The sequence below is a fragment of the Mesoplodon bidens genome (assembly GCF_964165515.1).
Source record: "Mesoplodon bidens genome assembly, chromosome: 2".
Classification (NCBI taxonomy): domain Eukaryota; kingdom Metazoa; phylum Chordata; class Mammalia; order Artiodactyla; family Ziphiidae; genus Mesoplodon; species Mesoplodon bidens.
In genome coordinates, this window is record NC_138177.1 from 84,864,321 (window position 1) to 84,891,858 (window position 27,538).

Here is a 27,538-nt window from a genome sequence, read left to right on the forward strand (position 1 = left end):
TGGTGAGCAGGAGGAGTCCATAAAGATCAGTGTTCAAAATTTACTACAAATTTATTTCCTCATTGAGACATGATTAAAAATATGTCTTGTCAAAAAAAAAATGTCTTGTCATTCCTCTTTCCCCCCCCCCATCATAGAAGAGAATTCCTGTTTCATTGTCCACGGCTCATGGTTTCACAGTGGTTTGGGATATGCAGCTTTTATTGCTTTGGCTACGTTGGCTTGTGACAGTCATCTGTGGTGTGTAACCAAACACTGCTCTTTCTGGCCGTCTTCTATTTTGGTACCTCTATGCGAACAGATGTGGGGAGAGTTTGATCACCAAATCCAAGAGGTTCTGGTGGGGGTGGGGTGAGGTAGGGTGGAGTCAGGCGGGCAGAGGCAGGGTGGGGTGGTTAGCAAGTGCCTGGGAAAACAGGCTCAAATCATCCTTGACTCGCAGCCTTAGTGAAACTGGGCTGCTGTTCGCAGTAGGCGCTGCGCCATGCACATACCTGAGTATGAGTGTGTTGCAGGCGTAGCGCTTAAGCATGTGTGTCACAACAGGGCGTGGGAGCCGACCTCAGGCACTGGGAGTATCAAAGACACTCCTGCTCTGGGATTTCAAGCCTCAGGTGTCCGGAGCGTCATTTGCATCTGTGTATGTTTCAAGTAGGCACTGTACTGCAATTGCCAGAGAAATGTTTGTTTCCTCCTTGAGCTCAGCCCGAGAAATGGTGCTGCTCTTTCACTGGAGACACCAGGCCTACTGAGCCCGGTGGCAGGAGACAATTCTATGGTTTCTTAGAGTGAGGTGACATTTGGATTCCTTGATTAGGCTTTCTCTCGCGGGTGGTTGTGAGGAGTCAACCTTCGTGTAAAGTTCTGGTCCTTCGCCGTGGGGCCTGTCGGACGGCAGGCACGGCGACGGCGAAGGGGCTTTGGCAAGAGGCCCTCGGCTGGACGACAGTGGCGCCGGTAGCCTGCCTGCTGGGGCCGCACCCTTTCGGCGCCCAAGGTCCTGGGCAAGATTCTGGCCCCTACGCCGAACTCCAGAGGGGGCGGTTCCCCTCTGGACGGTCCCCGGGCGGTGCCGGGGGCGGGCCCGACCGTGAGGGGTGGGAACAGGAACCAATAAGAACAGGGCTTTGCCGGGGCGGGGCTTGCGGCCGGGCCTGTGGGGGCGGGACGGAGCCCACCCAGAGTGGGAGTGAGCCGACTGGGCGCTTCTACGCGGAGGACGAGAGCCTCGGAGCCCAGCCGCGGAGGCGGCGTCGAGGACGAGAGCAAGTAGGGGTAGGGCGACCCGGGCGGGGTGTGAGGCAGGGGCTTCGGACCCTCGGCGCGGAGGGTGTCGCACGCCGGGTATCGGGAGCGGGGCCACGGAGCGTCGGGCGCCGTCCGGCCGCAGCGCGGGAGCGGGCTGGCGGAGGTGTCGGCGCCGGCCACGCTCTCTCGGCACCTCCTCGGCCTGGAGGGACGCCCGAGCGTGCAGCCCGGCGCCCAGCGGACGCCGCGCGTTGGGAGCCCGCTCGTCGGCCTCGGCGGTTGTGGCGGAGCCTGGCTGAGGGTCTCCTCGCCGCTCCTCTCGGGGCGCGGGGACCGTCGTCCAGGTGGCGTTCGGGGACGCTCGACAGTCCTGGGGTAGAGGCAGGGAGCGCCCCGCATCCAGGAAGAAACGCGGGGCTCTCTCCAGGATTAGCTACGGCGCTTAAACGTCGACAGGCTGAGACGACGGACTTTACATTTTTGTTTTTTTGTGCTTTGATTCATAACAGAATCTGACGAGCACAGTAGTGAAAGTTGTCAAGTAGGATTTTGATTTAAAAATCTGGCATTGGAACATCTAAGAGCTTCTAACTAGTATGGCAGATGATGATCAGAATATGAGTCAGGGGCTGGAGCCTCGGCCAGGACCCACATACCCGATGTGATGCTTCGGTCACGTCGACTTTTCTGGGCCTACGTTTCCTTAGCTGTAAAATCGAGATGCTCATGAATGCCTGGGGGTATTCTGAGGGTCAAATGAGATGCATGAGAGTATTCTATAAGTGTTAGGTATTGCATATTCTGTAAAACAACTACTAAGTTCCAGGCACATAGTAGGCACGTTGTAAACCTTTACCCTAAAGCTAGTGATTCACCTACAGTGTTTTAGATAAAGTCCTACATCTCCGTTTCCTGTGTAAATAAATTGCTTAAGCTCATTTTCCACAAATCACCATTGTTGGAAGTGTGGTCCATTTTTAACTGATTAATGAATTTTTCTAGAATAGCATATATTATCGATACACTGTTACTGATCGTTTACCAAGAAGTTTGGTAGCAATCAGTCTATGTCTTTGCTTTAGATAAATAGTTGTAGTTTAAGTTACCTGGTAAAGTAAACTGGGAGTATTGTTTCAAATCAGACTTGTATTTGCTCTTGTAAGATTTAAGTCCTCCAAAACAAAATTAATATATAGCCGCATTTTGGGGGTACAGCCTTTATTATAGACATGTGCATTATTTTCTGTGGGTATGTGTGTGAGGTGTTGCGGTGGGAGAGCAGAAATGAAAAAAGAGTAGTAGTTTGCAACCAGCAGACTTTGACTAGGGATACTTATAGGCGTGTTCTGAAGTCGTTTCCCAGGCAGAAACCAGGAAATGTAGTAATTGTGTCTCTTGGCTTTTCATTAGTCTTTTTGTGTTGAGTGTGGCAATATATTTTTTTAAAAATGCAGATATAAAGGAAGAATATTAATTTTTCTGATGCGACAATAAGCACTTTTCTAAAGCTGAAAATTACGTTTTAAATGATCTGTAGTAAGTCTTACATTATAGACAAGAATTTTAGACCACTGGATACCAAGATCAAATTAAATGGAGGAGTAGAGAGAAAGTTTCTAGTGAATGTAATTTTTGTGTTGCTTTAACAGTTTTACATGTTTCAACAGTTCAGTGCAAGATGGATGCTTTGAAACACCAATTTCAAACATGTACTCCATATATAAATTTTGCTGTGATTTATAATTTGTTGATCTTGGATGACTGAAGCCTTATATTCACGTTATTTATTGAGCACCTAATACATTCCAAGGCACAGTTTTAGCACTTATATTATATTCATGTATGGGCAGGATATAATTACTTCCAAGTAGGAGATTACACTTTACCAAGTGGGCTAACATAAGCTGTTTTTAAAACTGATGTTAACAATAACATCAACCAGCATTTATTGGGACCTTCTTTGGGCCAGGCAGTGCTCTAAATTCTTTACATGCATTATCTTATTTAATCCTTACAACAGCATCTTGAGGGGTGTTATTATTATGATCTCCTCATTGAGAAACAAAAAATTTGAATAACTTTCCCATATCAAACAGCCTAGGTGCCAGAGCTAGGTAAGACTCAAACCAGACAGTTGGGCTCCAGAAATCCTGATCTTAACCTCTTCATTATACTGAGTGTAAAATTCTGTGAGTGAGATACAAATGAAATCCAACAAGCATTTAAAAGAAAGTGCTGTAGAGAACTTCTTCAAAAAGAAGGAAAGAAAGATAGAAAGAAACTGGTATTGCAAGGTGTAGATGAAGGCGTATCCAAGCTACAATTTAATTATACTTTATATAAAGGAGAATTTTTTTTTCCTGGTGAATGATGTGGGATTCTTTTTGTTTCTAAGCCCTCAGTCACTCAGTTACTACAATTATGGCATTATCTTAATACTATAAGAGGTGATTATTTTTTAATAAGAAGTTTAAAATGTTTGTTCTCAGACCATAAGTTAAAGCTAGATTCAAGAAAAGAAAATGTTTCCCTGCCTTCAAGATGCTTGTAACTGGACATGTAAATAAGTCCCTACAATTTCAGTGTGATAAGAGTTATAACAGAGATATAGTTATAGAGTTAATGGGACCATTGATGAGGGAAGATAATTCTGTATATGGTAGGGAGGAGGATTAGTGAGAAGATACCATATTTGAATTTGGCTTTAAAGGATGAATAGGAGTTTGCTGAGTTGGGGAAGGGAACAGAAGATATGGATGAAAACCAGGAATATTATGTGAAAGTATATGGTATGTTTGAGGAATGTGTTGTAGTCCACATTGTCACTGAAAGTCAGAGTGTATAGAGATTAGGGGTTGGGCTAAAGAAGGTGGTGCCTGGAAACAAGATGAAAAAAATAAAATTGCAGAGCTTGGTTGCCAATCACGTTAGGATAGCTGAAATTTCTAGAAATAAGGTAAGTGTGGGATTTCAGTGCCTATCATTTGAAATAATGAAGATTTGCCCAGTTTGGCATAATCTTTCACTTTAGAATATGGTGTTAAAGGTAGTTTTAAAACTTTGAAGTACAGGATATACTATAAAACAACATACAGATTTATGCAAGTAAAAAGTTATGACTCAGAGAAAGAGAAAAAAGAAGTCTGTGGTGCCATTTGGTGAAGAGCCTGTTTATCATGCTGAGGACTTTGGACTTGATTCTAAAGACAGTGGAGAGCCAGCGAAGGACTTTAAGTAATTAGGAAAGATAACATGGTGGTGGTATGGTATAGCGGCTGGATTGGATGGAGAGGCAAAAGGTAGAGAGATAAGTTAGAAGGCTGTTGCTATTGAAATAGCCCAGATAAAAGTGGATAAGGGCCTGGAGTAGGAAAATAGTAATAGAGATGAAGAGGAGAGGACAGATGAAATTACAAGGCTTAAAAAGTGATTGGCATTGAAGGTGAACAGAAAAGTAAAAACTTAGTTTCTCAGCTTGGGAAACTGTGGATAGAGGAACTTGATTTAATTTTTAATGTGAGGGGAATTTTTAATTGTTTCAGTTTTGAACATGGTGAGTTGGAAGTGTCTATGGAGCATTCAGATAGAGGTGTCAAGAGAGGATCCAGAGCCCAGAAGAGAGGCTGAGATTGGGGATTCAGATTTCGGAGTTAGCCAGGAAGTGGAAATTGAAGCCATAAGAGCGGATGAAATTGTTTGGGGGAAAGACAAGGAATTAGAAGAGAAGAGGGCCAAGGATAAATTATTTGCTTTGTATGAATAGAAGGGATTCATTTATACTAATTTTCTTATTAATTGTGATTATAAAGAAATTAAATGCGTTTTAATTGAAGATTAAACAGCTTTACATCCAAATGAATCCTGTTCTTTTAAAATTTCACTGGGAGTCACTCATTTATTCCCAAAGTGTATTGCCCAAACTATTATTGGAGTACCTCTTTGTAAAAAAAAAAAAAAATCCTTTATAGCAAATTCACAGCCAATCAAGAAAGTAGATCTTCTGGCTTTATTATAGAATTCTTCTTCCTCCTCTGTACTTTCTAGTTCCATGCTTATAATAGATGGGCCCCAACTTAAGATGGTTCCGCTTCTGATTTTTCAACTTTACGATGGTGCAAAATTGGTATGTACTCAGTAGAAACTGTACTTTAAATTCTGAATTTTGATCTTTTCTTGAGCTAGCAGTATGCGGTGTGATGCTCTCTCCTAATGCTGGGCAGAGGCAAGGAGTCAACCTCCCAGTCAGCCACATGATATTGATACAAGGATAAACAGCCGATACACTTACAGCAATTCCGTACCCATAGGACCATTCTGTTTTTCACTTTCAGTACAGTATTCAATAAATTACATGAAATAGTCAACACTTTATTTTTAAATGGGCTTTTATCAGATCTTCCTCAACTTACCATGGGGTTACATTCTGAAAAACCCATAAGGTGAAAATATCATAAGTGGAAAATACATTTAGTACATCTGACCTACCAAACATTGTAGCTTAGCCTAGCCTATCTTAAATGTGCTCAGAACACTTATATTAGCCCACAGTTAGGCAAAATCATCTAACACAAAGCCTATTTTATAATACAGTGTATTATCTCATATAATTTATTGAATACTGTACTGTATATGGAAAACAGAATGGTTGTATGTACAGAATGGTTGTAAGTGTATCGCATTTTCACGCTCATGATCCTGTGGCTTACTGGGAGCTGTGGCTTTCTGCCGCTGCCCAACATCGTGAGTATCATACTGCATATCACTAGCCCAGGAAAAGATGAAAATTCAAAATACAGTTTTTACTGAATGCATATTACTTTGGTACCATCGTAAAGTCAGAAAATTTTAACTGGAGCCATCATAAGTTGGGGACTGTCTGTAGAGCCTGTTTACCTTGAATCAAAGGTAAGAAAGAAATAAAAACAAAAAACAAAAAAAAACAAAAACAAAGAACAAAGGTAAGAAAGCATATGACTCTCCCCTCACTTGGTTGTTAGCTCTTAGAAGTCAGAGATAGTGCTTAAAAAAAAAAAGCCTCCCATATATTTAAATTATCAATAAATGGTTGATTCATCTTGATAACCAACTTATTCAATCTTGGCTCCAAATGGCTTAGCCATTTCCAAAATTCATTTTCATCTTCAAAGGGTAAAGATTTGTCACCACTGAGGAGATTCAAAAGAAAGTCTTACGGCTTTGAAGGCATTTTCAAACAAGCAGTTTCAAAAATATTTTCCTAATTTGCAGTATCATTAGAATAAGTGTATGATCTTCTAAGGCAGGGAGTGGAAAACTTTTTCTCTGAAGGGCTAGATAGTAAATATTTTAGACTTTGTGAGCCATACAGTCTGTCATAACTACCCAATTCTGCCAAAAAAGAGCCATAGACAATACTTAAATGAATGAGTATGGACTGAGGTCCAGTTAAAGTTTATTTATGGACATTGAACTTTGGATTTCATAGCATTTTCACATGTCACAAAATGTAGTTATTTGATTATTTTTTCAACCATTTAAAAATGTAAAATTCTCAGAGGCCAAAAACAGATGTTGGGTCACATTTGACCCACAGGTAGGCCATAGTCTGCTGACCCTGTTCTAAGAGGTGTTCTTTGAAGTACTTGGATTTGTTAGTTTAGTTTTTATAAAATGGTTCTTCAAAGTTATACCTCCTGCTTCCAAATTCTAGTACATTTCTTGAAACATCTGAAAAATTTTCATTCATGCTCTATTTCTCATATAGAGTAATTAGAATACATTCTCTTCATTAGTTTGGAACCCGAGATACAGAGAAATAGATTAACTTGTACACTGTCAGAATCAAAAATATGTTTGAAAATATTTTTCATCATTCAGTATTCCTTATTGAACCAGTTAAGCAGCAATCTTTTTGCCTCAGCGAAAGTGGGGACATTGAAAGCTAGGTGGAATAAAAGACCAAAACTGGAAGGAGTGTCCTGACTGGTTCCCAGAGGGTTGGGCAGGATGGAGTCTTTTATCTTTTTCCTCTTTGAATTGCGTGAATAATTTTTATCATAAGGAAAAGGAAACATGAAGTTTTTCTTCACTTCAGGGGCATTATAGCAGGTTATAAGATTGAAGGATTAAATAATGGTGAGATAAGAGGAAGAAATTTAAAGGACTTAACTTTTTCACATCTAGCCATCCCAGATGTTTCTCTTGCACCTTATATTTTTGAGGAGGAAATTTATGATATTTTTTTGCTTATAAATCTTAGATTCCTGGTTAGCAGCCTGAAAACATAATTTTAACATTCAGTTCAGGCAGTATTAATCCATTTATATTAGTTATAAGTAATATTTATGCTCTATTTCTTTATGTTAGATTTCTGACTTTCATGGTTTTCATAACAGAGATAAATATTTACAACAGGGGGCATGGAGGACAATTATTAGTTTTTCTTCGAAGTTTAAATTCATAGAAGTGGCATATTTGTGGATTTTTTTCTGTGTGGATGTTAAGATATAGGACAGATGGAGGTGTGTGTGAGATTTGTTCTTGGTGCTACTTAAAAGATGTGTGCTTTTTTCTTTCTCTCTTTTTTTCCATTCGAGTTAAAAAAACAAAAAAACTCTGGCTGTCTAGGATATTTTTGAGTTGGTTACTTAACAATATGAAGCATAGTTTTGTATTTAAATATTTATCTGTATTCTTTGATACTCATTAAATAAGAGTCCGTTAAGGCTGATGATGTTAGGGCCTGCTGGGAGGAAACAACACAGCCTGCTTTGCAACAGTATTTACTGCAAAATCACCTTTTCCCTGGTTCCTACTTAAACTGTAAGGGATAACATGGAACAAAAGAGCAGCATTATGTGAATTAGAGTGATGGTCAGTTTGGTGATGACTGTAATGCAATGGTTATTGCACAGTTAATTTATATTAACATAATTCAAGGTTGAGCAGAATGGTTGGTAAAAATGGTGAGACGCTATCTAACTAGGTTTTATTTTTTAACTTTAAATGCATTCTTCAAGTGTGATGTTTTTAAGAGTTCAATGATAATTGTTATTTAAAAAGAAACTAGATCAATATACCCTTTAAATGTACTGTTTAATTATTAGCAGAAGAAAGCATGTAGTAAAAAAAATACAGAGGCATGTTCAATAGCTGCATCTAGAAGTACAAAAATGTTGAGGAAATGGTGACTTGAGAAAAAGTGTAAGACTTTAATGAAGATTATTTTAAAAATGGGTTTATCAAATGTGTAAAACCTGACTAAAGTGACATATATTTGTATTAATGTTGCAAATGAAAGTTAAAATCTTTAAAATTGAAAAGATTCTTGGAAACAGCATACTTGACTTTTCAGTAAGCCTTTTAAAATATTTTCAAAGAGGACTTCCCTGGTGGTGCAGTGCTTAAGAATCCGCCTGCCAGTGCAGGGGATACGGGTTCAATCTCTGGTCTGGGAAGGTCCCACATGCCGCGGAACAACTAAGCCCGTGCGCCACAACTATTGAGCCTGTGCTCAAGAGCCCGCGAGCCGCAACTACTGAAGCCCGTGCGCCTAGAGCCCAGGCTCTGCAACATGAGAAGCCACTGCAATGAGAAGCCCGCGCACCGCAACGAAGAGTAGCCCCCGCTCGCCGCAACTAGAGAAAGCCCGCATGCAGCAACGAAGACCCAACGCAGCCAAAAATAAATAAAATTTTAAAATATGTATTTTTTTCAAAGAAAGAAAAGAATATAAAATTATCTCAATTTCCCTTTTATTTAAGGACCATTCCTGAGAAAGATGCATTATTGTTTTATTTTGTTGCATATCAGTGGCATAAGAGAAAAATGGCTACATATTTCTTGAAAAAAGTATTTGTCTAGAATGCATGGGTGTTATGTTTATGATGTTCGGTGATTAGTCAGTGGAAAATTGAAAATTGCGCCTCTTCGTGTTGACATACCTCTATTCTGTATCATTATGGGACATTTCAACAATGCTTATAAGGTGACTACCGTTTGATGCAGACTTTACAGTGCAAATTGTTGGGATCACATTTAAGTTTCACTATGCTTTTAGTTTGTCACATATGGTAGCAAGATAATTAATAAGGAAGATTTTCTTGTGTTGTTTAAATTTAGCTCCAACTGTATCGGCATATTTATAGAAAAGGAATTGTTGATCCTCGTAAGTTAAACTGGGAAAAATTTTTGAAGTAATTTTAAGTAGTGGACTAGCAAATATGATTAGAAAACATAGAGGAGTTATTTTAAACATTGTTTGAAGCTACTGATAACAGTGCTTTTCTCCCCCACAAAGGTCCACACTTATGTTTTATTGAGTATTTCCTCAAAGCATCCTTCCAACACTCAAGCAGAGGGAGGGAGGGAGGGAGAGTGACAGAGACAGAGACAGACACAGACAGAGACAGAGAGACAGACAGAGACAGAGATGGACATACAGACAGTAGTCAAAACAGCACAACTTACAGTGCAGGCATCCTCCTTCTTTCTTCTGAATGTCCAGGGCAGCTGGACTACTGATCTCCTTGAAGCTTTCCCTCCAGCAGAAGCAGTAGGCTGGGCATGAATGAGCACACTGCCCAGCAGGTCATTGCTGGGCTCTCTTTCTGTCCCATTTGTTCTAAGGGCTTAGAGTGCTCTTTGGAATCACTGTTTTATGTATACAAAGCTTTGGTATGTGCTGAAAACCCTCTGAATCTCTTGGGTGTATTGAAAAATATTGAAAGTTATTAATTATTATAAAGGAGGCTTGCTAAAGCCAAGTTTTAAAAATGTTTTATTCAGAGCTAATTATACCCATTTACTGTGTCACAGCAGAGTTTGATAATTGTTAAGAAGTAAGGAGCTAAGCAGATTGTGCAAATCTAGAATTTTTCTGGTTGAAAAACATTCTCGTTTGGCAGGTGTTTTCCAGTATTTTTGAATAGCAAAATTTGCATATTTAACTGATATTTTTGGCAACCTAGTGAACTAAATTTGAAGCTATATGTCTAAGGGTTCCAAAACATTGTTATGGCAAGTAATACTTGTACTCTTTTACTCTTTCAAACATGTTGCTACATCTGGAAGAGAGCATTATCATTAAAGAAAATCTGAACAAAATAAAATATAGAGATATTGTAAAATCTCATTTCTCTGTCTCCAAACTTTTAATTATTATTTTCCTGAGGGGAAGTTTAAAACATTAAAGAAAAACATTTAACTAAAAGATCCATTTGCCCTGCTTCAATAACTGAGTTCAATATGGATTCCAAGAAGAAAATGAATTCTTACAGCTTAGTTCTTAATTTACTCTGAAGTGATTATGAATGATATTGCTAACCATCATTTTGTATTAAGACCAAAGAATTTCCATTACTAAGTAGAATGAGTATGGTACTATTTTTACCATTCACAACAACTTATTGTTTCATCTAGGGTTTTCAACCCTGACCCAATATAAAGCAAAAGAGTGCAAGACTCTATAGTGAACCTAATAAGTATGTAACATTGTCCTTGTGTGTTCCAGGCTGGAATTAATTTATGAACCGGAAAAGTCACTCATTGCATTACATTGACTCTTCTCTAATTTTAATATTTATATTATGTATTAATTTTAGAATTTTTAATGTATTTAAATAATGTCCAAATATTTGATGTTAACTTTATGTTTTACTTTATCATATGTAGTAAGGTTAATTATTGTTTTGTGAAACTTCTGTTTCAGTTGTGTGTGTGTGTGTACTGTGAATCAAATGTATTTCTTACCATGGGTTTTGGTCAGAAGGGTTTAGGAAGCATTGGCCTACAGTACAACAGAAAGAGGATTTGATTCGATAGGCGAATCTTTTCTCCCACTAAGCAGGCTCAAGACCCTTAGGGATTGTGTGTGTGGGTGTGTGTGTGTGTGTATTCTAAAAAACCATACCAACCTATACTACTGCTGTTACTGCTCTTAAATGATCCCTCTTTGATTTTCCATTCCTCCTGCAAACAATTATGATTGCTCACTCTATCTCCTTCCCTATTAACATTATGTGTGCCTACTTTCCTTGTGTTTATTGCTTCCCTCGAACCCAGTTTCTCCCCACAAACATGCCTTTCCTTTACCCAGTGCCCTAGACTTCAGTTTTGCTCTCCTCATATCACTAGGTTCCTTTGCTCCACTGATCTCTGTTGTGCACAAGAAGCAAGGCATTCACCCTGCTGGAGATAATTACTAGTTTTCCTATCTTTGGCTCCAGTTTACTTTGTTCACTCTGTGCCCAGCTTTAGGAGACAGATGAAGAATCACGTAGGTAGGCCAGACCCTCTATGAATCATGTTTCCAACTTCAATTGAGTGTACTTCCATTAATCTATTCATCACCCAGCTCATTGTTGAGCAGCTCTTAAAAATTTTATCCTCAAGTAGATGGGCTTTTTCTCTAAATCTTAATATGGCTATTGTAATTTTCAAAGATTAAAGTTACATGGTATGAGCAAGCTTAACTGATTTGGTCTGGGTCTTAAGCATACACAAATCTTCTCATCTTTTTTCCAGTTCCATAAGAACTGTCATACTTCTCAGACTCCTGACACCTCTTTCTTCCATGTGACCTAACTTTACCCTCCCTCTTCCACGTATTTATTATATCCTTCATTATTTTTTTGCTGCAGTTTTAAAATATATATAGGTTTTTTTCCAACCTTAAAGCATTGTATTTAAAATTGATTCCCCTTTTTGATCTTCTTCTTATTATTGACTTTAAAATAAATGTATTCATACTTGATCCATTTTCTCACTAATTTTCTCCCTAAGCTTTAGCTGTTATCTGCCCTCACTGTCCTTTTTTTAAAAATTATTATTATTATTTTTTTGGCCGCGCCTTGCGGCACGTGGGATCTTAGTTCCCCGACGAGGGATTGAACCCATACCCCCTGCAATGGAAGCGAGGAGTCCTGCCTAACCATTGGACCACCAGGGAAGTCCCTGTCCTCACTGTCTTTTGACACTATTTATTTAATGCCCTGTTACCAAATACAAGGACCCTTTCTCTGTCCTTATTCTCCTTACCTCTTTCTTTTCTTCTTAGGACATTTTCCTTCCATGATTATTTGTGATCCACATTATCCTGGTTCTGTTTCCTCTCACTAGTCTTTTTTCCACTCTATCTGATTCTCCCTTTTTGTTCCATCTATAGTTCCTAATCATGATTCTCAAAGGTTTAATCCCTAATTCTTTGCCTTTTAAAAACTCTCTGCTTATGTATGAGTATGTATGTAACTCTGTATTCTTGCTTTTTTCTCCGTGATGTCTCTTTAAACCTTTACTCCCCTTAAACCTTTGGCTTTTCTCTCACTTTACTCTCAGCAAATAATTGCATATATTATTTCCAAGAGAAAATAGAAGCCATTAGAGGGCAAGTTAATCAACATACAGACCCCAAACCTACAAATGTACCTGCCTCTGTGTCTTTCTTTCCTCATTACCTTCTGTTCCAGTGGAAGAGCTGTCCCTCTTTCTGTCAAGTGCTAATCCCTCCAGTTCCATTTGAAGGCCATGCCTTCTCTCCCGCGTGGCGTTTGCTCTCTACCGTTGTTTCTTCTCTCTCCTCTACTGACTCTTTTCTACCAGTGTTTAAAACAAGCTTAGTTCTTTTCTATCTTAAAAAAAAAAGAAAAGAAAAAAGCTTTCCTGGGCCACACGTTACCGTCCAGCTACTACTCTGATGTCCACTTGCCTACCTGGATAAATAAACTCCTTGAAAGTGTTGTCTGCATTTGCTGTTTCCATTTGTTCTTTCCCATCCACTTCTCAATTCACTATGCTCTTCCTTCCTTCCACTGAATCTGCTCTTGCCCAGGTCCTAATGACCAATAGACACTCAAGTCTTTACTTTATTTGACTTTTGACAGTGCACTGTTGACCATTCTTTTCTGTTTGAAAGGTTCTCTTCCATTGGCTCCCATGATTCCACATACTCCTGGTATTTTCTCCCTGCTTTTAACTACTTTTATGACTTAAATGACCATCTATGATAGAAGAAAACTGACCCAGAATGTCCTAGAACTGACCTGTTTTGGATTAGTGATGTTTTTGGAGTTTATAAAGCTTATCTCTGACAGAGCATGGTGATCTATAAAAGTCAATTTAAAAATGAAATATGTTTATTTAGTAATACTGTAAAGGATTTGTGATATGGTATGGTAAGAAATAAATTTTATTTTAAAAAACTTAACTACTGTTCTTTCTGTTTTAATTCCCACAACATGTTATATGAAGTGGGTGCTTAGAAAGTATTGGATGAATCCTTTAAAAAGTCAGTTATATTTTATGAAAAAGTGCTATAAAAGTAATTTATGTTTATTTTTTAAAATTAGATAAGCCAAAAGAAAACAGCCATAGTTCTAATACCCAGAGATAAGATAATCACTGTTAACATTTTGGTGTTATATATATATTCACTTTTTTATACATATAGTGTTTTTTTTTTTTTTTTTTTTGGCTTTGTTGTGTGGCTTGCAGAATCTTAGTTCTCCAACCAGGGATTGAACCCGCACCTGAGTCAGTGAAAGCGTGGAGTCTAACCACTGGACCGCCAAGGAATTCCCTCATAGATTTTAAAATTAACTTATAGTATACAGTGCTTTATAACATTCTTCTTTTACTATGAACATGTATGACTTCATAATGTTCCACTGTATGGATTTACCATAATACATTTAAGTCCCCTATTGGAAATTTAAGTTATTTTAAATTTTACAGTATTCTAAATCTACTCTTGTGTGTACGTATGTGTGTGTGTGTCTGTGTGTATCTTTGTGAATTTGTTCAATTACTCCCTTAGGATAAATTATTGGAAGTGATGTTTCTGCATCATCATATGTGTTTTTTAAAAAGCATTTATTAGGGCCTTATTTAATATAGAAAGATATGAAGAATGCAATTTATTTTTTTAACATCTTTATCGGAGATGTTCACATCTTTAACATCTTTATAATTGCTTTACAATGGTGTGTTAGTTTCTGCTGTATAACAAAGTGAATCAGCTATACATAAACATATATCCCCATATCTCCTCCGTCTTGCGTCTCCCTACCACCCTCCCTATCCCACCCCTCTAGGTGGACACAAAGCACTGAGCTGATCTCCCTGTGCTATGTGGCTGCTTCCCACTAGCTATTTCACATTTGATAGAGTATATATGTCCATGCCACTCTCTCACTTTGTCCCAGCTTCCCCTTCCCCGTGTCCTCAAGTCCATTCTCTACGTCTGCGTCTTTATTCCTGTCTTGTCCCTACGTTCTTCAGAACCTTTTTTTTTTTTTTTTTTAGTTTCCATATATATGTGTTAGCATACAGTATTTGTTTTTCTCTATCTGACTTACTTCACTCTGTATGACAGTCGCTAGATCCATCCACCTCACTACAAATAACTCAATTTTGTTTCTTTTTATGGCTGAGTAATATTCAATTGTATATATGTGCCACATCTTCTTTATCCATTCATCTGTTGATGGACACTTATGTTGCTTCCATGTCCTGGGTATTGTAAATAGAGCTGCAATGAACATTGTAGTACATGACTCTTTTTGAATTATGGTTTTCTCAGGGTATACGCCCAGTAGTGGGATTGCTGGGTTGTATGGTAGTTCTATTTTTAGTTTTTTAAGGAACCTCCATACTGTTCTCCATAGTGGCTGTATCAATTCACATTCCCACCAGCAGTGCAAGAGTGTTCCCTTTTCTCTACACCCTCTCCAGCATTTATTGTTTCTAGATTTTTTCATGATGGCCATTCTGACTGGTGTGAGGTGATATCTCATTGTAGTTTTGATTTGCATTTCTCTAATGATTAGTGATGTTGATCATCCTTTCATGTGTTTGTTGGCCATCTGTATATCTTCTTTGGAGAAATGTCTATTTAGGTCTTCCGCCCATTTTTGGATTGGGTTGTTTGTTTTTTTGATATTGAGCTGCATGAGCTGCCTGTATATTTTGGAGATTAATCCTTTGTCAGTTGCTTCGTTTGCAAATACTTTCTCCCATGAAGATTGCAATTTAAAAGACCCATTATTTGACTGTTCAGATAGATCCTGTTTTAACATTAACAACAACAACAACAAATACATAAGGTCAAGCATTGTAAGAAGTTATAAAATGAAGAGTAAAAAACTTGCTCCCCTACTCCCAAGTCCTTCTCACTGGTCACACTGTAGGCAATTTCTTGCATATCCACCATAATTCAGTAAGCAGGGCTTATAAGATTCAGTCTTGTAATAACAAAAAATATGGTCTGATTGTATAAAAAGTACCAAAGTGAAGATAATGAAACTTTTATTGACACAACTGACCATATACTGAACTGAGAATGTCCAAATGATCATAAGACGATCACTTCCTAACCACCTTCTTTCTCCGCTTTGAGGAAGACAAGAGATCTATCCCACCCACCCCCATTTCAGAAAAGGGGACTACAGAGGGTAGGAGTCAGTTGTGTAATATCCAAACTCACATTATTGCAAGGTATGTGTGTGGGTGGGTGTGTGGAGATATATGTGTATCCTTTTTTAAAAGTCTATAGAAAAGGAACCATAATTGAGAAATATTTTTCCCACTTTTATTTTGGACATCTTTCCAAATCTGCACACAAGTCTCTACCTTATTCTTTTAATACATGCATAGTATTCAATCAGGATGTCCTATGTAATTGAGCAGTTTATGTATTACACATAGACATCCAGGCGAGGGGCTGAAATTCAGCCCATGGTCCACTTGTTAATACTGTGTGCCTGTCTGCCCCTTTCCACAAGGATCCTCTTCTCACCCTGCTCTGCCTCAGACAACCCACACCAGGCCACCCATCAGGCTGTCTACGCCCTCATCCTGCTCCAACACTAACATCTCACAGAGGCTGCCCCTCTGTGGAGTTGCCCTCTTTACCCTGTGTGGGTCCTGACGGTCCACAGTTGCAGCCCTCCTACACAGATGCTTTCCTTACTCCTCCTGCTCTGGTGCTTTGATAACCTGCCCTGCTGTTGTGGCTCCTTAGCATCAGGAATGGATGCCTACCTCACTCTGTTCCACCCAATGGCTTTCAGCTGAATTGTTCAGGAAGCGAGGGAAAGAGCTGGTAATAATTTTTTATCTTAGTAATAACTTTGTGTCTGTATGATACTGTTGGGCCTGAGGGTTAGTATATTGCAGAACTAATACTTTTATGTGTTTTAAATGGTAATTTGAGGGATAGGAGATACGTTTAATATCTGTGTGAATGCAGTTTTACTTTTTGTTGCTTTTATATTGTAAAGTGAGATAAGATACCCAGTGGATGTATAATTTTGGGATGTGATTTGAAAACTTGAGAAATCTGTCTTCTGGCTTTTTTAAAAGCTTTAGTATAAAATGGGAAGTTACATTGTACAATGGATATGAATGTATGTTTTTAGGAGAGCCTGTTATGTCTCAGTTTTAAACCTTGAAAAGTACATCTTCTTATACAGCATTAAAAAGAAAAGCAAGATACAATTACATATACACTATAATTGCAACTATATAAAAATATCTTATGGGAGACTTCCCTGGGGCGCAGGGGTTAAGAATCCGCCTGCCAGTGCAGGGGACATGGGTTCAAGCCCTGGTCTGGGAAGATCCCACGTACCACGGAGCAACTAAGCCCGTGTGCCACAACTACTGAGCCTGCGCTCTAGAGCCCGCGAGCCGCAACTACTGAAGCCCGCGTGCCTAGAGCCCGTGCTCCACAAAAGCCACTGCAGTGAGAAGCCCGCACACCGCAACAACGAGTAGCCCCTGCTCGCTGCAACTAGAGAAAGCCCGAGCACCACAAAGAAGACCCAATGCAGCCAAAAATAAATACATAAAATAAATAAATTAAAAAATATTTATATCTTATGAAATAAACAGGAAGGAAATATACCAAAATATACTGGTGATTATGCTGGATGTGGTAGGCTTATAGATATTTTTCCCCTGTTTTCTATATTTTCAAAATTTCTAAAAAGTAGCAGTATTACTGTATGACTTTTAAAATCCCTTTTTGAAAAATTGCTTCTTTTTAGTTTCTTTTTAGTTTTTGGAGATTTGTTTCAACCTTTGTACACTCAAGGAAGTAAGAATTTTGCTGCTTTTATTTTCCAGTGTCTTGCTAAGAACTTAGCCAAGCTTGAGTTTGTGATTTAAAAACTAGGTTATTTTAAGGTTATTTGAAGTATTTACAAAGCTGAAAAGTTCTAATTTGGGACAGTTATTTCTTATATTAGAGCTTTTTTTTTAAAGCATAAATAGATCAAAAAGATTAAGATAAAACTTCATTTAGAAGATATACAGATGGCCAACAAGCCTACGAAAAGATGCTTAATATCACTAATCATCAGGGAAATGCAGATCAAAACCACAATAAGATATCACCTCGTATCTGTTAGCATGGCTGTTATCAAAAAGATAAGAAATAACAAGTGTTGGCAAAGATGTGGAAAAAAGGGAAGCCTTGTGCACTGTTGGTAATAATGTAAATTGGTGCAGCCACTATGGAAAATAGTATGGAGGTTCCTCAAAAAATTAAAAATAGGGGGCTTCCCTGGTGGCGCAGTGGTTGAGAGTCCGCCTGCCGATGCAGGGGACACAGGTTCGTGCCCCGGTCTGGGAAGATCCCACATGCTGCGGAGCGGCTGGGCCAGTGAGCCATGGCCACTGAGCCTGCGCGTCCGGAGCCTGTGCTCCGCAACAGGAGAGGCCACAACAGAGAGAGGCCCGTGCATCGCAAAAAAAAAAAAAAATTAAATTAAATTAAATAAATAAATAAAAATAAAACCACCATAGGATGTAGCAATTCCACTTCTGGGTATTACCTGAAGAAAATGAAAACACTAATTCGAAAAGATATCTTCACCCACATGTTCATTGCAGCATTGTTTGCAATAGCCAATATATGGAAACAACCAAAGTATTCATTGATAGATGAATGGATGAAGAAGATATGGTATATATATACAATGGAATATTAGTCATAAAAAAAGAATGAAATTCTGCCATTTGCAACATGGATAGACCTTGAGGCATTGTGCTAAGTGAAATAAGTCAGAGAAAGACAAATAGTACATGATCTCACTTATATGTGGAAACTAACAAACAAATAAGCAAAACCCAAGTTCATAGATACAGAGAACAGATTGGTGGTTACGAGAGGGGGACAGTGGGGATGGTGGGCAAAATGGGTGAAGGGGTCAAAAGGTACATACAAACTTTCAGGTATAAAACAAATAAGCGATGGGGAGGTAATGTACAGCATGGCAACTATAGTTAGTAATACTGTATTGCATATTTGAAAGTTGCTGAGAGAGTAGATCTGAAAAGTCCTCATCACAAGAAAAAAAATTTTTAATTTTGTAACTGTGTATGTTGATGAATGTTAACTAGACTTATTGTGGTGATCTTTTCACACTGATAGAAATGCAAATCATTGTGTTGTGCATCTGAAACTAATGCAATGTTACATGTCAATTATACCTCAATAAAAAAAGATAAACCTCATTTAATTATGCAGATAGTTATTAACATTGCATTAATGTAGTGAAATTCTAAAGTTTCACGTTATTAAAGTTATTTTTATATGTGATTTTCCACATTGTTTCATTTTGTAAAACTTCCTTTTCTACTGAAACATTTATTTGACTGTGGTACCTAAGCAGTCTTTAAAATTTAGCTCTGAGCCAGCTCTTTTTTACCCCCAGTCAGGAGTTGGTACTAGTCCCCTCTCCCTCCTAATTCAGGATACATGTTAAAGCACTCTGAGTGGTTATCTTGTGGTTATAGTCCCTTGGCTTGAGGTGGGCAGGAAGTATCTCCCCCTTTTCCCTTAGGAGGCAGAGAAACATAGACCACCTAGTTTCTTTAAGGAAATCCTCTCTGTTGTCCCTTGTAATCCTTACAATTAAAGATTTGAAATTCTTCTCATATCGTCTTGACAAGGGTAGTGAACCAGGTTTTGGCCACCCCACTTTATAAGCCTTGTTCTTCTCTTTAGAGTAGGGAAGTGTTTGACTCCTTTTGTTTCGATTTTGGCCTTTGAGCCCCCTGCAGAAACTCAGAGAGGACAGGAAAAGTTGCATTTGACATCCTGTTATATTAGCTGATGTTATTGTTATGTCTACGCACAAAAACAAGTAATTTATAGTGGTTAAATGCACAAGCTTTGGAGTAAAGCGGAACTAAGTTTGTGTTACCTTGGGTAACCTATGTAACCAGTTCAGTCTCAGCATCCTCATCCACAAAATGGAGGTAATACTATCAGAGCTGTGAAAATTAAATGTAATAATCTAGGTAGGTGCTAAACACAGTGGTTGGCACATGTAAGCACTTAATAAATTAATAATTATTGACATTTAAAATATCACATTTCTATACAAACATATCTCTTCTGTACCTCCTGGAGTTTTCATTTACATTTCACTTGCTGAAAATATTCAAATAGTGGTAATTAGGTTCTACTCTCAGTTCAGAAATACGTAAGAACTGAATTAGACTGAGAGGACTGCCTTGAACATCAGCCATGCAATTAGATAACATTAAATACTTGCCTGTTAAATTATAGCCTTATTTATGGGAGAGGAACAGGGGTGTGGATAATGAACCATATCATTAGATTATTTAGAAAATATTTTTTAAGCTTTGAGCTTATATATTTTCCAGTTTTTCAAAGTATCTTTATAAATTTATTTTTCTTGGGTAAATTTAGTTGAATATCATTAAAACACTGGTATTGGTAAAACCTTATAGGCTAACTGCATTATGCTAGTCTTTTATTCCATTTAATTGTTATTTTTCAGTTCAAGGATGTGATTGAATCCATGTACTAATTAGCATATATGTTATAACAGTGGTTCTACTACAAGAAAATACATTTTTCTATGAATCCTGATATAGTCTTGGCTAACTTCGTGGTATAAGAAGCTGGTTTGGGAGGTTATTTTCCAACCTTATTTAAGGCCTATTTCCTCAGTGGCCCTTGCAACCTTTTAGGACCCAGTACATTTCTGGATATGGCATAATTTGCAGTAACCATACCTAGGTTGTCTCTAAACTAGATTACTAACTGGAACACTAGATTAAGGTCCAGCTGCAACAGAAGTATAGTTACTGTTATGATTTCTAGCCTCCTTGATATTTAGACTGAGGAAGTTTTCCCAAATCACATTCTTCTTTTCTTCTGCCTGTAGTGCATATCTCCCCTTCTGTAGGCTTCCTTTCCTTTTCCCTGTCATTCAGGAAAGCCTAAGGACCATCCAGATGTAAATGACCTCTGTGGGAATGTACTTCTACACTTTTCAAAAAATATCTGTAAAAAGTATCAGTTCTTGGTGACTATAGTTAATAGTTAACAATGTTGTTGTAGGAGAGTAGATCTTAAATGTTCTCACTAAAAAAAAAAAAAAAAGTAGTTGTGTGAGGTGACAAATATATTAACCAACCTTACTGTGCTGATCATTTCACAGGGTGTGTGTGTGTATAAATATATTAATATATGTATGTATCAAATCATCATGTTGTATACCTTAAACTTACACAGTGTTATATGTCAATTATATCTCAACAAAGCTGAGGGGGAAATAGTTATTGCTTCTTCTGACTAGTTCTCTTAAGTCTCAAAGGGAAGAGTTGTTTACATTTTCTATTCATAGGATTTTGGGCCACCTGGTTTTATTAGCAGACCCCTGAATATCCTCAGGTTCCTTTGTAAAATGGTGAACATTAAAGTTAATGCATGTCTAAGTTGGAATATCTTACTCTATACTCATGGTCTGCTGGGGGTGCACAAGACCATTTATTAGGATGTGGAAAGAGCATTAGAGTTATTTATATTTGTTTTCACCTCAAAAAGTAATAAGTTTAAAAAACAGGTAATAAGTTAGGCTTTGTCAAATATTTAATATACAGATTGACACTGGTGCCTCCACTCTTACCAGATTTCATCTAAGGCATTAATCCCAAGGGGAAGGTGTTCATTCCCCAACAAAAAAGAGTTGGCAGTGACATCCTCACTGGTCTTTTAGCTATTGTTCTCTTTTAGTTATTGCAACACATAACAGTCCTATGTGTCCAGTTTATATATGTCCAAGTAGGTGGATTTAGAAATTATGTTTTAAATGATAGAATCATTACAGTCCTTGAAAATAAGATGAGCATTGGCATGAAAATATTTTGTATCTCCAGGAGTTCTCTAGTTTGTTACGGAGAAGTAGTTTTAAAAGTTGCCAATCTTAAAATGTCACACAATTTTCCTTTACTGTAAGAAACGTTCCAAAATTGTTGGTTTTCTGTGATGACAAGTGGTTATTGGCCAAAAAAAATTAAATATAATTAAATATAATTGTTCCTTAAAGGTAAAAGTTAATAATGAGAGAGAAATCAATTGTTTTTCTAAAGAAACTCATGATTTGGAGAGGGAATTTGATAATGGGAATGTTTCCATTGCTATTTGTTATTGCCCAAAACAAAGTATGCATGTCATCTATAAAACTCTCCTATCTGCACACTTAGCACTCTTGGAAACAATTTTCTAGTCTGTTTTAAGATCTTCCAGAGTAGTTTCAGGGGATTTTTAATCAGTTTGTTAAAAATGTAAATAATGTAATACTGTCCAATTAGTTTGCAAGTGTAGTTGACAGACATTGGAGAAGATGGAGGTATACTAATCAAATTTCAACAAAAACTCTTGCTTAGGGCTTCCCTGGTGGCGCAGTGGTTGAGAGTCCGCCTGCCGATGCAGGGGACACGGGTTCGTGCCCCGGTCTGGGAAGATCCCACATGCCGCGGAGCAGCTGGGCCCGTGAGCCATGGCTGTTGAGCCTGTGCGTCCAGAGCCTGTGCTCCGCAACGGGAGAGGCCACAACAGTGAGAGGCCCATGTAACGCAAAAAAAAAAAAAAAAAAAAAAAAAAAAAAAAACTCTTGCTTAAGTGGTGAATGGAATTTACCAGTGAGTATTTTGATTCAGTCAATGAAGCTCTTCTTTCATTGGCTCTATGTATTGTGGTAAGTTATCTTTTTCAGTTACTATGGCCCTTTATGTTAGTCAGCTCAGGCTGCCATAACAAAGTACCACAGACTGAGCAGCTTAAACAACAGAAATTTACTTTCTCACACTTTTGGAGGCTAGAGGTCTGAGATTAAGGTTTAGCACGGTTGGTTTCTTCTGAGGCCTCTCTCCTTGACTTTATAGGTGGCTTTCTTCTCCCTATGTCTTCACACAGTCTTCCCTCTTATCTGTCTGTGTCCACATTTCCTTTACTTATAAAGACAACAGTCATATTGGATTAAGGCCCACCCTAGTGACTTCATTTTAACCTAATTACCTTTTTAAAGACTCCTTCTCCAAATAGTCGTATTCTGAGGTACTAGGGGTTAGGATGTCAGCATATGAATTTGGACATAATTCAGCTGATAGCACCCTTAGAACCAAGTATTGAAATAAACTGAATTTAGAACTAGATCTTTGAATTACTGTTTCAAGGAAAAAACATCCTGTTTAATCACATTGCTTTTACTTAAAATATTTGTAATTAATCATATTTTAGTGAGAGTGAAATGGTCATTTCACCTTCCTCTTACATATTTAATTTTTAAGAAAATTAATAAAATGATTTTTAAAATATCTCTTAAATTTTTTATTTTTGTGTGCTTTATAATATGCATGATGTTACTATAGTTGTGTATGTTTATAACTTATATACATAAATCATTCTTTTATGTTCAGAAGAGTTTAGAACCAAAATTTGAAGACCCCTGACTTAGATATTGCCCCCTTTTAAAATGTCTTTCTATCATGAAGGTAATATGTTATGTGATATTAATTATAACGGGTTTTAGAGTTCAAATTATACTTTCCCCACTTATGATAACATATATGACCTTAAAAAGTTATCTAATCTTGCTAAGCCTCAGTTTCCTCTTCTAGAAAATGAAGATGTCTTCCTCTAAGGATTGTTGTAAAGGTTAAATGAGATTATGCATGTAGTGCCTGGCAAATAAGAAATGTACAAAAAAGTCATTATTGTGGTGCTTAAAATTATTTAAGTAAGTTGTTTTGGTATTACTCATTTATCTTTAAAGTATTCTAAGAAGTTTTCCTATTCTACAAATGGAGCAACTTCACATCATTAGAGGCCCTTAAAGTAATAGGCATTGCTAATTTTCGTAAACCTTTCCTTATTATGTATTCTTATAGTCAGGATTTAGTCATTCATTTAACGAGTATTTACTGAAGGGTTACTATCTGGTGCATAGTCTTCTAGGTGCTGGGGATACAGTAGTGAAAAAGCTTACGTTCCAATAGGGGAGACAAACAATAAGTAAACAAATAAATAATAGAATTTCAGGTTAACGATAAGCCCTATGGAGAAAATATAGCATGGTGAAGGCATAGAGAAATATGTGGGGAAAGAAGCCTTATTTGAGATAAGATGAACAGGGAAGGTGAAAGCTGAGTACAAATCAAAAAATGAGAGAGGGAGAAATGATGGTGTCATGGATTAATGCGGTAGCAGTGAAGATGGTAAATGGTTGGAGTTAGAGATATGTTTGAAAGTGGAGCCAATAAGAATTACCATTTGTCCTAGTAGGTTTGGGCTACTGTAACAAAAATACCATAGAGTGAGTGGCTTGAACAACAAAAGTTTAATTCTCACAATTCTGGAGTTTGGGAAATCCAAGATCAAGGTGCTGTCCAATCCAGTTCCTGGTGAGGGTCCTCTTCCTGGTTTTTAGGCCGTCTTCTCATTGTAACCTCCCAGAATGGAGAGAGAAATCATCTTTATCGTATCTCTTTTTATAAGGGCACTAATTTTATTCGTGAGGGCTTCACCCTCATAACCTAATTACCTTCCAAAGTCTCACCTTCAGATACCGTCACATTGGCAGTTAGGGCCTTCAACATATGAATTTCGGGGGAACATAAACATTCAGTCCATAACACCATTGGGTTAGTTATAAGGATAACTCATAAGGTCACACAGCTGTGGCAAATAAAACCTCCAGTAGTACCCAGTAGAATCAGTGGGCAACAAGGAAGAGGACTTGTAGTCATTTGGAGGTTTTTTTGAACAATGTGGGTAACCAACTGTATAATACAATCACAAAGTTAGTATTATTCTAAGTCTTTGGCTTGTGCCTCAAAATTCTGAATATAATCTGCATTAAATCAACTATCATTTTTTATTCTTTCACTTTAGAAAAACCTCAAAAATTTCTGTGATGGATGTCTCAACAGAGTTGGTAGAATTGTTAAAATTCAATTTTTTTGAAGAATTGTCTTTCTTACTTTGCAATTAGGCACAATAACTTCTTGAGATGTTTATGTTGTCTATTATTAGTAATATTAGGGTTTAAGTTTCTTTGCTATTTTGGGAATCATTTTTAGTTACCTATAAGGCTGTTTCCTCTGACAGGAGTGAGATAAAAGGCTGATATCCTGTATGTGCTTGCTTTGAAGATTTGTTATTCAAGGAACAGTCAGCAAAATGGTAAAAGTTTTGAAAGGCAGAAGCCAGTCTGACATTTACTTTTTTTCCCTCTGTTTCTTTTTTCCTTTATCATTCGCTTTAAAATAGTTTTAGCTAAATTTAATGATGTATTTTAGGCAAGATTTCTTCCAGTGGCTTTTATTAAAAATTTATCTCAAGGCTTTACAAATGAAATGCTATATTAATATTTTAATTAAATATACTTAATAGAAATTTCAAAAAGCAAATACCATGAGCAGTTCAAATTCCTACCCATCTTCCTGAGTAGATTTTATTATGTTCAATTTTTCTCTGATGCATGTCTTAGCATCTTCTGCTGTAACAAGTACAGGAGTGACATTCTGAGATTTAGGTTCACTTTAGGTCTTTTAAGACAGCATTGCAGAAGCATTTACTCCTCTTGGCTATTAATGCTATCTCTCTTTTCATTTTCATCCCTGAGTTTCCTTATACCCAGCAAGAATGACTCCAGAATATTAAGATTCTCAAGGTCATGGAACGGTATAAAGAAGTATTTGTTGTAATGAGAATTCAAAATTGGGGAACAATTACAGAACAGTATTAAATGTAATGGGAGCACACAGAAAGAGTGATTAACTCTGGGTAAAGGGCTAAGGAAGATCTCACAGAAAAACTTTGAACTGGTCTTGAAAGTACATTGTATGTTCATGAAGCAATTAATAGTAGCTATCATTTATTGAGCAGTTACTGAAAGCCAGGAACTGTCTTAAACATTTTATTTATATCATCTCATTTAATCCCCATAACAACCTTACAGAATAAATAAATACCTGTGTCTTTTGGGGCAGAGAGTGCTAAGACATATATGAGTTACTTAACCTCTTTGTGCCTTGTTTCCTCATCTGCAAAATGAGGCTAACAATACTATTTACCTCATGAATTGTCACAAGAGTTAGATGAGTTAATATTGGTAAAGTGAGTAGAACTATGCCTGGCTCATAGTAAGTGCTCAATATGTATTATCTATAATCATCATGATCATTCTATAGATAAGGAAGTAGGCTTAGATGGATTAGGTAATTTGACTAAGGATACACAGCCAGGAAACAAGTCTGGTGGTATTTGAACTCTGTGTAACTCGTAATTTTCTAGCTTTAAACCACTAGTTGATGCAAAGTATTCAATGTTGTTAGCATGTAGCATGTGAGCAAAGGCAAGTGTCAGGAGTCAAAGCTGGAATCAAAGGGTGAAAGACCTCATATGTCATGTTAAGGAGTTTGGACTTTATCTTGTCACTGGTAGTACACCATGAAATATTGACAGGATTAACTTTATCATTTAAACCAGAAAGTATTTTAGAGCAAAACCATGATCATTTTTATGCATTATAAAAACACAGATGTGTGTGTACCTATGACATTTTTTTAAAGCTTTAAAACTCTTCATGATTTCCTTGTTCCAATTTTTTCATTAATATTTGTTGGCCATATATTTATTTGTTTTGCCATTTTGTTAGTATTTAATATCACCACAAATAGTAGCAAGGGTCAAATGTTTAAGATATATTTGTAGAGAAAAAAAACTTAATATTGAGGAAATTATGCCCACTAATTTAACTTATTTCTGCAAAGTAGTGTTGGTCGGGGGAGATATTATTCAATTTTGATAGCAGAACCTTGCTCTGTTCTTGAAAGTGCATGGTTCTTTGAGGGTATGTTTTGCTAATCACCTTGGTAGATTATGGAATACCAGTAAAAGATTTTAACTGGTTTGTTGCTTGATCATATCTAAGTTTTAAAAATAGCACTCTGGCAACAATATTGGAGGCGGGTTGATACTGGAGGAAGGTAGGCCATAGAGGAGGCTACATTATAGTAGATCTAGGAGAAGTATGATATGGCATAAATTAAGGTTTTTGTAATGGTAATAGAAATGAAGAGAGACATTCAGGAGGTTAGATTGGTGAGAATATGTACTGATACCCATACATATACAATATTTAAATAAGTTGTGGCAGTAATGTCATAGGCATTATTGGGCACTTTGTACAAGATACTTTATATATTATTTCATTTGATCCTTCCAATAACTCTGCTGGTGAATCTTATTCCCTTGTTATAGATTAAGGCTGGATTGATTAAGAGTATGAGGCTACACCACACAGTAAGTTGTAGAGAATTTAAATTTAAATCCATGTGTCTGCCTCCAAAAGCCTGCCTTCTTTGTACCATGCGCCGTGATGCCTCCCTTATAAATTAAATATTGTAGCCTCCACCTATGTTTTATTACATACCTATTTCTGTGGTTTATTTCATTGATTGCTGAGTTAAAAGTTGTTTATTCTGTTCACCTAGGAATAACTTTCCTACATTGAGAGAATATTCTTGGCTCTTTGCCTCACTTTTTTTTTTTTAAACATCTTTATTGGAGTATAACTCCCTCACTCTTAAAAAGAGATTTTGAAAAGGTTTTTATTAAGGAAGGAAGATGTAAAAGGAGCATATTTTCTCTCCAGGATATTTCTTTGCACACTTAATCTCATAATAGTAATCACTAACAACAAATTGAATTATAGTACATAGGTCCAGAAACTGGCTTTAATAAAAAATCAAAGGCTGTCCGTTATTAAAATATCTGGATGTGTTTTATTCTTCTCTGACAGCAGTTGCCTATTGTGATAATTTATGGTTTTGTATATTTTTACAGTGACTTACTTTGTTCTGTGTTGATACATAAAAGCCTTTGGGTTTCTGAAAAGTTTCAGAGCATGAAGGTGATCTAGCAGTAGACTGTTCTCTTTACAAATTGGTATCCTAATATCCTTTCTCTAAACTTGTGCTTTATACTGAA

At 37.3% G+C, this 27,538-nt stretch overlaps 1 protein-coding gene across 3 annotated transcripts in view; it reads left to right on the forward strand.

The window, feature by feature from the left end:
* The first annotated feature begins 1,122 nt into the window (after nt 1-1,122).
* DENND2C (DENN domain containing 2C) overlaps nt 1,123-27,538 on the forward strand; it is a 94,756-nt gene continuing 68,340 nt past the window's right edge. For 2 of the 3 annotated variants that reach the window (XM_081225552.1, XM_081225554.1), the window contains exon 1: nt 1,123-1,275. The gene's annotated coding sequence lies outside the window, so the exon portion shown is untranslated. The remainder of the gene's footprint in view (nt 1,276-27,538) is intronic. The other variant, XM_081225553.1, reaches the window with a different exon arrangement.